Here is a 10,313-nt window from a genome sequence, read left to right as displayed (position 1 = left end):
GCGTCACATGCTCTTCTGACTGAGCCAGCCAGGTGCCCCTGGTTGGTTTTATTTTTGATGGCACTCATCCCTGGCACGAATTCTGGGACCCCTTCTAAAACAGAAAAGAAAGTGGGGATCACAGAGAAGTCTGGTTGGTCTTGACTTGTTTACTTACAGGGCTGAGCAGAGGGCTGGTGTCCAATCCGTGTACTTGAAAATGAACTGTCAGCGAGCCAAGGTGATGCCATCTTCCTTCGGTCACCGTGAGCGTCCCCGGAAAATGCCCTGCACGGAGGCTATTTTGAAAGTGCAGGGCATTGAGAGTCCCTCTGACTCATGAGCCACAGAGGAAAATAGGAGCTGAGTGTTGGCCAGTTAAGGTAGAATTGAATTTGGTTGTTTAACCAGCTATGAATCAGGTGAACCTGTGAGATCACTAGTATTTGACTGTTTTGACCTACAAACACGGCCTTTTGATGGTTCCCCTGCTATTTGTTAGACTAGGAACTGCCCAGTTTCCTTCCAACGCAGGGTTTGGTATGGCTAGGAGACTCTGCTTGCCTTCTGGGGTCAGAAGGCTCTTGGCTCCAGTTCTGGCCTCACCCCTCCCAGGGTTCATGTGGAGCATGAATGGCATGCACAGCATGATGTCTGCCCACCTCAGGATTCTGCCCGTCTCTCTGGAAGGGGTCTTTGCTCTGTCACCTGGTCTCTGCCATGCCTGGTGTGAGGGGCTAAGTAGGAATGAGGCCGGGAGGTGTAAGGTCAGAGCTGCGCCTGGGTCTGGGGTGCAGGGAGCAGCAGGACTAGGGGAACTTTGTGCAGCAGTTAGAGCCAAAGGATGGAGAGGCACTAGGGAGATGCTGTGAGCATTGAGACCAGCATTGGCAAAAGCCTGGGGCGGAGGACATAAGCAGGACACTCAAGTGTCTAGTCTGTTAGTCATTGTCACAGTGCTGCAAAACCAAGCCGTAGCCCCCAGCTCAGTGGCCTCCAACAGCAAGTCTTCATTCTCAAGATCAGGAGTCAGGCTTGGCTGGGGGGCTCTTTCACACAGTGGGTTGGAGTTTGTTCTGGGGTCCAGGATGAAGAAGAGACAGAGCTTGGCCGGGGCATATTTTCCTCCAGGGGTAAGCGGAAACATGCCATGTTCCTTAAGGCCTGTCATTTCTTACCAAATCCCATTGGCCAAGGCAAGCCAAATGGCCAAGCCCGGTATGAATGAAGCAGGAAGGTGGTGGGGGAGGGGCAGTGAAGGATCACCAAACAAGCATCCATTTCACCACCCTGTTCAACAGGGGGACCGGCACGAGTGCCCAGGCTGGTGGAGAGCCTCTCTGGAGAAGGCCAGGGACACCCCTGTCACACAGCTTCGTAAGGGTGCTCCGTGACCCTGACAGTTCATAGTAATAGAAACAGCCCCTCCCACGGCGCTCCTCCCGTGGTTGCTAACCCTCAGACGGCCCTGCCAGGTGGAGTTATAATGACTCCACATTCTGTTTGTGGAGACCAGGGCTTTGAGAGGTCCGTTGCCATGTCCTTGGCAATAAGGGATTTCAAGGCAGAACCAGGATTTCAAGACAAGGTCTGGGCTCCCCAAGGTCTGTATACTCTAACCTGGCCCAACCTCGTAGGCCTGAGACGACGGAGATTCCAGCTCCTAACGGGCTGCGGAGAGGGGTTCGGGGGCAGAAAGGGCTCCCTGTGGTCCCAGTGATAAAACGGAGTCCCTGCCTATCTGGCTGTTTTGAGGGACCAGCCATAGGGACTTTGCTTTCATGAAGTGAAACTCATCCTTAGTCACCTCTACGGCATGTGCTAAAATGGCGGGCTCTAGGCCAACCTGGGGGCAAATCTGGGTTCTTGATGGTGAAGTGGATCATACTGAAGACAGGTCCCCTAAGAGGTAGGAGACGATAAAGCCACCAATGCTCATTGTCGCTCATAAAGCATTTGCCCTGAGCACAGCTGTGCAGCTGGCCGCCCTGGTGACCAACGCTCAGTGAGGTGACAGGCTCCTAACTCCATGCCTATTACTGTGGATACCTTTGCTGGGACCTCGCCTGTTTCCCATCATTGATCCTGTTCAGACAGATGGCCCTGTGCTCCTGCCAGCCCTTCTCATAGACCCTGTGTCTGAGTTTTGGGCGGCCTGGCATGCAGGTTACCCCTGAGAAGGACCTTGGAAAACCATATGTCAGGGCCTTGGAGCAGGACATTTTTATTCATGAGAAAATTGACGATCCTGTACCTCTGGGCTATAAAAGGTCCTTGGTGCAACGCTAATAAAACTTCAGAATCCATATTCTGTGAGGTCCTAAGTGTTGGGGGAATGAGGCACTGTTTGCTTCAGGCTCGCCTCTGAAATTAAATTAACGTAATGAATTCTCACCACCTATTTGCATACATTGCCAATCTGATTTTTGAGGAAAGCGTCGGAAAAGATGGTGTTGTGGATGCACGAGTTGGGTCTGGCCTATTTTCTGAGCGGTTTGCATCTGCAAAGCGTGCACACTCTTCCGATGAGGTTGTGATGACGTGCTTTAGAATGAGCTGGAATCCTGGCGCAGCCGTGGCTCCCCGTGGCCGGGGGCAGAGACCTGCCCGCTCATAGCTTCAGCTCTCTCAGCTGTGAGAGGGGGGTGAAGCGGTACTCACCTCAAGGGACCGAGGAGCAAATGCGGCAGGTCCGGGGACAGCGTGGAGCCCAGTGGCTGCCGCACCATCTGTCTGTAATGCGTCAGGTGCCGCTGTGGCACGGCCGGCCTCCCAGACCCTCTCCCCTCCCCCACCTCCCTTTGGGGTTCGCTGCTCATCCGTCGCTGGGATGGGGTCCCCTGAAGAGTCTCAAGGGAGGACAATAAGGAAAAGCAGTGCCCCGTGGGGTCAGATGGCCACCACACAGGGGCTTTCGTGGGGCCTGGGTTCTCAGGACAGGACTCGCCACCCCAGATAAAGTCCACCCTTGGGCGGGGATTCCCTCCGGCCCAGTGTCCCGTCATGCCGCAGGACCAAGATGTGAAGTCTCAGCGCTTGATTCTGGGTTCTGCACACTCAGTGTCATTTTTGGGACAAATAACTCCCTGTCCTTGAGACTCGGTTTTCTCTTCTGTAAAATGGGCATAATACTGCCTCCTCCACTGGCTGTGGAAGGAGCAAAGGACACACACACACACACACAGGAGGAAGCAATGGGTGTTTTTGGTGCATCTTGGTGACGACGCATCTGGCTTTCGGGGGATGACGACCTGGTTCTCCAAACATTTCTACCTTGATTTTTGACAAGGCCCCTGAGAACCTGTTGGGAAGATACTAGTATCACCATTTTACAAATGACAAACTTGATGAATTCCAAGGCACAGGAGAAGCGAAGGTGGGTGCTTCTGGGCGGGTGATTTCAGCTTTAATCCCTGTTTAAATCAGAGACACTCACAGCTGGCCTGGACCACAGCAAGGGGTGCCCCCCCCCATCCCCGAGGGGGTGGGCTGCTCTGTGGGCTGCGGCAGAAGTAAGAGAAGGACCAGATGGGGGCGGTGGGAGGGGGCTGCCTGCACAAGAGTGCTGTTTGCAGGAAAGTCTGTCCCTGGAGCCCCTTCCCGCCTCTTCCTGACGAACATGGGCCAGGCTGAGGAGAACCAGGTGGCCCGTCCTGGTAGGACCAGACCCCGCTCTCCTCAGTAACAAGTCTCCCGGGGGCTGACATCTGCCCCAGGGGACTCCTCCATCAGTGTGTTGGGTCAAGAAGCCCTTCCCCAGCCATTGACTCCATGGAATGTTACTGGGTGACGCACTGCCCTCCTCTGCCCTCCTGGGGTTATAGTTTAAGCTCAGGGTGAAGTTCTGGCTGCTAACCAGCCTCAGCAGGGAGTTTGCCCCATACCCTGTGGACCCAACATGGGAGTGGGGTCGAGCGTGGCAGGTGTCAAATATCTGATCGAGGGTCCAGGCTGCTGGCTCGGATGCAGAGGGGGGATGGGGCCAAACAACTCTCCAGAGAGTGCGGATCCACTTAGCCCACAGCGTGCTTGGTGCCCGTCACAGAAGAGACGCAGGTTGGTGTGTGCGTGTGTGAGAAACCTCCCCAGTTTTTAAAAATTGTATTTCCCGTGTGGTTAATGTGCACCGTTGTTTTGGTTTCAGGAGTACAATGTGGTGACTCCGCAGTTCCCTACACCACCCAGTGCTCATCGCGACAAGTGTCCTCCTCAGTCCCATGTCCCCACCACGTCCCCTCTGGTAACCATCCGTTTGTTCTCTGCACTTAGGAGTCTGTTTCTCGCTTTGCGCCTCTCTTTTTTCCCTTTGTTCATTTGTTTTGTTGCTTGAATTCCACATGTGGGTGAAGTCATATGGTATTTGTCTTTCCCTGACTAATTTCACTCAGCATTATACTCTCTAGATCCCTTCATGCTGCTGCAAATGGCATGATTTCATTCTTTTTTAGGCTAAATAATGTTCCATTGTGTGTGTATATATATATATATCTATATACCCCACATCTTCTTTATCCATTCATCTACTGAGGATACTTGGGCTGCTTCCATAATTTGGCTCTTGTAAATAACGCTGCAAGAAACATAGGGGTCTGTATATTCCTTTGAATTAGTGTTTTCATATTCTTTGGGTAAATATGAAGTTGTGTGATTACTGGATTTTAGGGGTAGTTCTGTCTTTAACTTTTTAAGGAACCTCCATACCATCTTCCAGAATGGCAGCACTCCTGCCAATTGGGATTCCTTTTTCTCTATATCTTCACCAATACCTGTTATTTCTTGAGTTTTTGATTTTAGCCATTCTGACAGGTGTGAGGTGATATCTCATTGTGGTTTTGATTTGCATTTCCCTGATGACAAGTGATGTTGAGTATCTTTTAAAAAAATTATTTTTATGTTTTTATTTTGAGAGAGAATGAGAGCAAGCGGGGGAGGGGCACAGACAGAGGGAGACTTAGAGTCTGAAGCAGGCTCCAGGCCCTGAGCTGTCAGCACAGAGCCCGATGCAAGGCTCGAACCACAAGCTGTGAGATCATGGCCTGAGCTGAAGTCGGATGCTTAACCAACTGAGGCATCCAGGCACAAAAGGCATCACCTTTTTGACCTGCATTTCCCCATTTTACCCATTGATTTGTTAAATGGGACTGTGAGATCATGACCTGAGCTGAAGTTGGATGCTCAACCCACTGAGCCACCCAGGTGCCCTATGTTGAGTATCTTTTCATGTGTCTGTTAGCCATCTGTATGTCTGCTTTGGAGAAATGTCTGTTCATGTCCTCTGCCCATTTTATTTTTTACCTGCATTATTTGCCTTTCTGGTTTTGAGTTGTAGAAATTCTTTATATGGTTACTAACCCATTATTGGATACGTCATTTGTAAATATCTCCTCCCATTTCACAGGTTGCCTTTTAGTTTTGTTGATTGTTTCCTTCCCTGTACAAAAGCTTTTTATTTTGATGTAATCCCAAGAGTTTGTTTTTGTTTTTGTTTCCCTTGCCTCAGGAGACATATCTAGAAAGATGTTGCTATAGCCAATGTGAGAGAAACTACTGCCAGGGTTCTCTTCTAGGAATTTTATGGTTTCAGGTCTCACATGTTGGTCCTTAATCTATTTGGAGTTTGTTTTTGTGTACGATGTAAGAAAGTTCCTTTTTTTGAATGTGGTTGTCCAGTTTTTCCAACACCATTTGTTGAAGAGACTTTCTTTTCTCCATTGCATGTTCTTGCCTCCTTTGTTGACCATTAATTGGCGGATTTATCCTGGGATTTCCCTTCTGTTCCATTGATCAATGTATGCATTTTTGTGCCAGTTCCATACTGTTTTGATTACTAAAGCTTTGTAATACAACTTGAAGTCTGGAACTGTGATGCCTTCAGTTGTGTTTTTCTTTTTCAAGATTGCTTTGGCTATTTGGGGTCTTTGTGGTTCCATACAAACTTTAGGATTATTTAATTCTAGTTCTATGAAAAATGCTGTTGGTATTTTGATAGGGATTGCATTAAGTCTGTAGATTGCTTTGGGTGGTATAGACACTTTAACAATATTTGCTCTTCCAATCCATGAACGTGGAGTGTCTTTTCATTTCTTTTTGCCATCTTCAATTTCTTTTGTAAGTATTTTATAATTTTCAGAATACATGTCTTTCACCTCTGGTTTAAGTTTGTTTCAAAGTATTTTATTACTTTTTGTGCAACTGTAAGTGGTATTATTTTCTTAATTTCTCTTTGTGCTGTTTCATTGTCAGTGTGTAGAAATGCGATGGATTTCTGTGCATTGATTGTGTATCCTGTGACTTTATGGAATCAGTTTACCAGTTCTAGGAATTTTTTGGTGGAGTCTTTAGGGTCCTCTGTATAGGGTATCATGTCATCTGCAAATAGTGAACGTTTTACTCCTTCCTCACCAATTCGGATGCCTTTTACTTCTTTTCCTAGTCTGACTGCTGTGGCCAAGGCTTCCAGCATTGTGTTGATGAAAGTGGCGAGCATGGACATCCTTATCCTGCTCCCGACCTCAGGGGAAAAGCTCTCAGTTTCCCCCCATTAAGTATGATGTTGGCTGTGGGTTTTTCATATAAAGCCTTTATTACGTCAAAGCATGGTCCCTCTAAGCCTTATCTTTGTTGAGCGTTTTTATCACGAACGGATGCTATACTTTGTCAAATGTATTTTCTGCATTTATTGAAGTGATCATATGGTTTTTACCCTTTCTCCTGGTGATGTGAGGTATCACATTGATTGCTTTGTAAGAAATCTCCCCAATTTTAGGGGATAAAACCACTTCAGTTTTCTGTAAAATGGTGTGAAGAGCTAGGCAAGGTGCCGTGGTGGACCATATGGGTGTAGGACAAACAGAGACAGAGGTCACCCCCTTCCTTTCCTTCTCCAGGCTGGCTGGTGCATAACTGAGTAAGTGGCCTCCTGGCCCCTTCTCCCAGCTGTCCCTCCTTAGGACACATCGTCCCCTGCCATGTCTGTCCTCTTGTCTCCCCGCTAAGCACCACTCTACTATCCCTTTGGCCCCCTCCAGGCCTAGCTCTGGATCTTGCCTGGTCTTCCTCCCCGATCTTCCCTGCCGTGTTGCTCGTGGGCTGACTGATTATGCAGCAATAATGACCTGATCACAGGGTTTCTCTCTGCCATCACCTGCTCTGCTCCTGGGTGACCTTGCAGGATAAAGATAGAAAGGGGAGGGAGGGGACATCAGCAGGGACTTTCTCAGGCTAGCTGCAGTGTGACCAGGGTGAAATGCAAGGTCCCCAGTATGCCAAGGATAAGGCCATGAACAGAAGGGTGGCTGGAGGGGGGTGGGCAGGAGGTGTTGCTCTGCCCAAGCACGGACACACCTTTCAAGGACACACCTCGGGACCTTGGAGTCCACAGTGTCTGACGGTGGCACCGACGGATGGCAGGCTGCTGGAGCTGGCAGAGTGGAGGGCAGACCAGGAGAGGGAGGGAGTGGGGAGGACACCTTTCTCACTGCCTCTGTCCCACTGGTCCCACTCCTCTGAGTTAGAACGAGGCTAAGCCTTGGATCTTGAGGCCGTGGAACTGCAGGGCAGCCACAAGACCATGGTCACTTTCAGTGATGCCTTTGGCCAAATGAAAGCCCCGTGCTCCTCACTCAGGGGAGATGCTTTGAAGTCAGTCCATCATTGAATCATCTGAAGAGTTGGGGTGGGGGAGACTTTGGAACCCTGCAGGCAGCAGCTCTGGCTGCACGTGTGTGTGTGTGTGTGTGTGTGTGTGTGTGTGTGTGTGTGTGTGTAAGTGCGCACGAACCTACCTTCCTGCCCAATCACACAGCTCCTGGGCACCGGACCATTTGTATCTGGTTTAGTAGGAAGAAGTGCAAACCAGGCCTCAGACAGCAGCAGGGGGCAAGGGAGGCAGCTTGGGCGTGTCCAGAGCGGGACGGGCACACTGTGAGTGTCCGTGTGCATGCCCTTCTGACTGTGTACATGGCAGTGTGGGTTAATGCAGAAGGGATTTCCCCTGACCCTTCTCTTCAACCTCACAGATTGGCCAGGAGGTCTAGAACTCCATGCCCTCCTGTGCATTCTGTGTTCGATGTCCACAAGGTGAATGAAGCTCCCTCAGATAAGGCACCCATGTGCAGCGTGCAGCCTGAACACCCATACGGGGCCATCCTGGCTTATAAGTGCAGGTTTGGACAACAGTCTCCTGAGCTTGAATCTGGGCTCTGCTACTTATTAGCTTGGAACAGTACTTTGCATAAGTTAACCATTCAGCATGTTTGGCAATTACCATCACGGAGCTACGGAAGTGGGCAAATCCCGGGGCACTGAGGCTCTGAGCACTGTCCGTGTTCTCGCTCTCGCTAATGAGACAGGCCCGAGGACCCCTGAATGTGGAGTTCAGGGCTGGAAGGGAGGGCAACCCTGAATCTTTTCAAAAGGGATGCTGGGTATTTCCAGCCAACACACCCTGGGCTCACTGCCCCCTAGACTGGATAAACTACTAAAGTTCTCCAAACTTCTGCCCTTGAGCTAAACTACCCAAAGTTCTGCAAACCCTCGCCCTTGCTCCTGTTGTCCCCTGCCTGGACCCTTCAGACCTGGGAACCTGAACTTGTCCCTCCAGGCTCCCTGCGAAGCCCTGGTCCCTGCATAGAACGAATCCGTCCACCCGCCCTTCCCTTCTCTAAGTTGCCTCTTTGGTTGGTCTCCTACCTGGACTGTGGGCAGCCTGAGGGCCGCCCAGGCCGGGCAGACTCACCCCGAAGCCTCAGCATGGCACCCAGCATAGCGGCACCAGCAAATGTGGGCAAAGGGCCTTGGGGCATCACGGTGTCTGTCTGTGTCCCCTGGGCAGTGAGCCTCTGAGGGGCAGATGCTAGCTTCTCTGTATCTCGGAATCCCCAAGTCTCTGAAGGAGGCAGGGGCTGAGAGGGGCCAGGGCAAGAGGCTCAGAAACTGCCGTGAGGACTGGAGAAGCTGCTGGAAGAGGGGTCACCTCCCCGGGAGGGAATGGAGTGGGGAGTAAAGGGCTTCAGGCTGTGCTGCAGGATGTGCTGTGAATGGTGTGAACTTCTCCGGAAACCTTGTCACCAGGGCTTTGGGGCTGACAGTCCTGCAGGGCCCCGGGGCCTGTCCTATAAACACACCATTTTAAAAATAGCAGCTGTTTCTGTTTTGTTTCCTAAAGGCAGCGGCCTGCAGCTTCCTGATTTGGGAAGACAAGTGTCTGGGCCCCTGCCCGGCTGATGGGGACTTCGGGGTCCCCTCCTCTCTCTCCGGGAAGCCCTGGGGGCCGCCCTCCCAGTGGGCAAGTGACCAGGGACACGCAGGAGGCTTTTGATGTTTCATCCATTATTGACCTCTCCTCCTCCCTCCCCTCCCCCAGCCCTCTCCTCCCCTCCCCCTCCTCTCCCAATTCCTCACTCCCTCCCCTCCACGTCCTCTTCCTAGCGTCACCTCCCCTCCCCTGCCCCCCACCCCCGCCACCTCCCCCCAATAACAAGAGAGCTCTAGAGACCACAGTGAGGTGTGGGCCCCGTTCTGTCACTTCCCAGCTCCGAGACCTTGATCAAGTGACTTCACCTCTGTGACCTCCTTTCCTTCATCTGTAAAATGGGAGTAGGGGGTGCTAACCTGATAAGGTGCTTGTCGGGAGGACAGAAGTCCCGGCCTGGAAGGCACTGAGTCCCCTCACAGCTGCCCCGTGGGGCTCATCAGAGGGGCTGATGGATGCGCCCTCCTGTGCTGTCAGGGCCCCTGCTCTGAGTGGCTCTTGCCACTCAGCACATCAGGGGTGTCGGGTGGGGGGAGGCTGGGAGGGGCCCCTCTGTGGGGGGAGACCCGAGCTGGTACCCTCAGGCTGTGGAGCGGCAGTGATGTTTCTTCCTTTTGCCTTTCTGTTTCCCAAAAGTTCTGCCTTTTGCTGCGCTGCATTTGCGGTCAGAAAGACAAAAGCAATAAATGCCATTTTGGAAAAAAAATAGCATTTGCTGAGGGCTTCTGCTTTCTGATCTCAGCTGGAACTCAGGGACCCTGGTGGGAGGGCTTCTGCGGGGTGGTAGGCGGGGGCGTGGCCAGCAGAGGGCAGCAGGCTTGGGGGGGTCCCTGTCCCCATCTCTGGGGAACCCACAATTACAGGGACCTGAGCCTACACCCTGGGCCTGGGCCGGGTGGCCTACAGGGGCCACAGCATGTTCTGGCCCCAGCAGGGAAGATCTGTATTGTGTGTGCCTGCTCCTGGGCCCCCCACCCCCCACCTCTGCTCCTGGACCCCCACCCCCCACCTCTGCTCCTGGACCCCCCTTCCCACCTCTGCTCCTGGACCCCCACCCCCCACCTCTGCTCCTGGACCCCCC

At 51.9% G+C, this 10,313-nt stretch overlaps 1 long non-coding RNA gene across 1 annotated transcript in view; it reads left to right on the top strand.

Moving 5' to 3' along the window:
• The first annotated feature begins 1,541 nt into the window (after window positions 1-1,541).
• Window positions 1,542-10,313, top strand: part of LOC115273905 — a 32,729-nt gene continuing 23,957 nt past the window's right edge. The window contains exon 1 of the long non-coding RNA XR_003901004.1: window positions 1,542-1,583. This is a non-coding gene — a long non-coding RNA (uncharacterized LOC115273905). The remainder of the gene's footprint in view (window positions 1,584-10,313) is intronic.

This window comes from Suricata suricatta, chromosome 2 (genome assembly GCF_006229205.1).
Source record: "Suricata suricatta isolate VVHF042 chromosome 2, meerkat_22Aug2017_6uvM2_HiC, whole genome shotgun sequence".
NCBI classification, from domain to species: Eukaryota; Metazoa; Chordata; class Mammalia; order Carnivora; family Herpestidae; genus Suricata; species Suricata suricatta.
The sequence above is the reverse complement of the archived record's forward strand: the minus strand, read 5'-3'. Positions and strand labels throughout refer to the sequence as shown.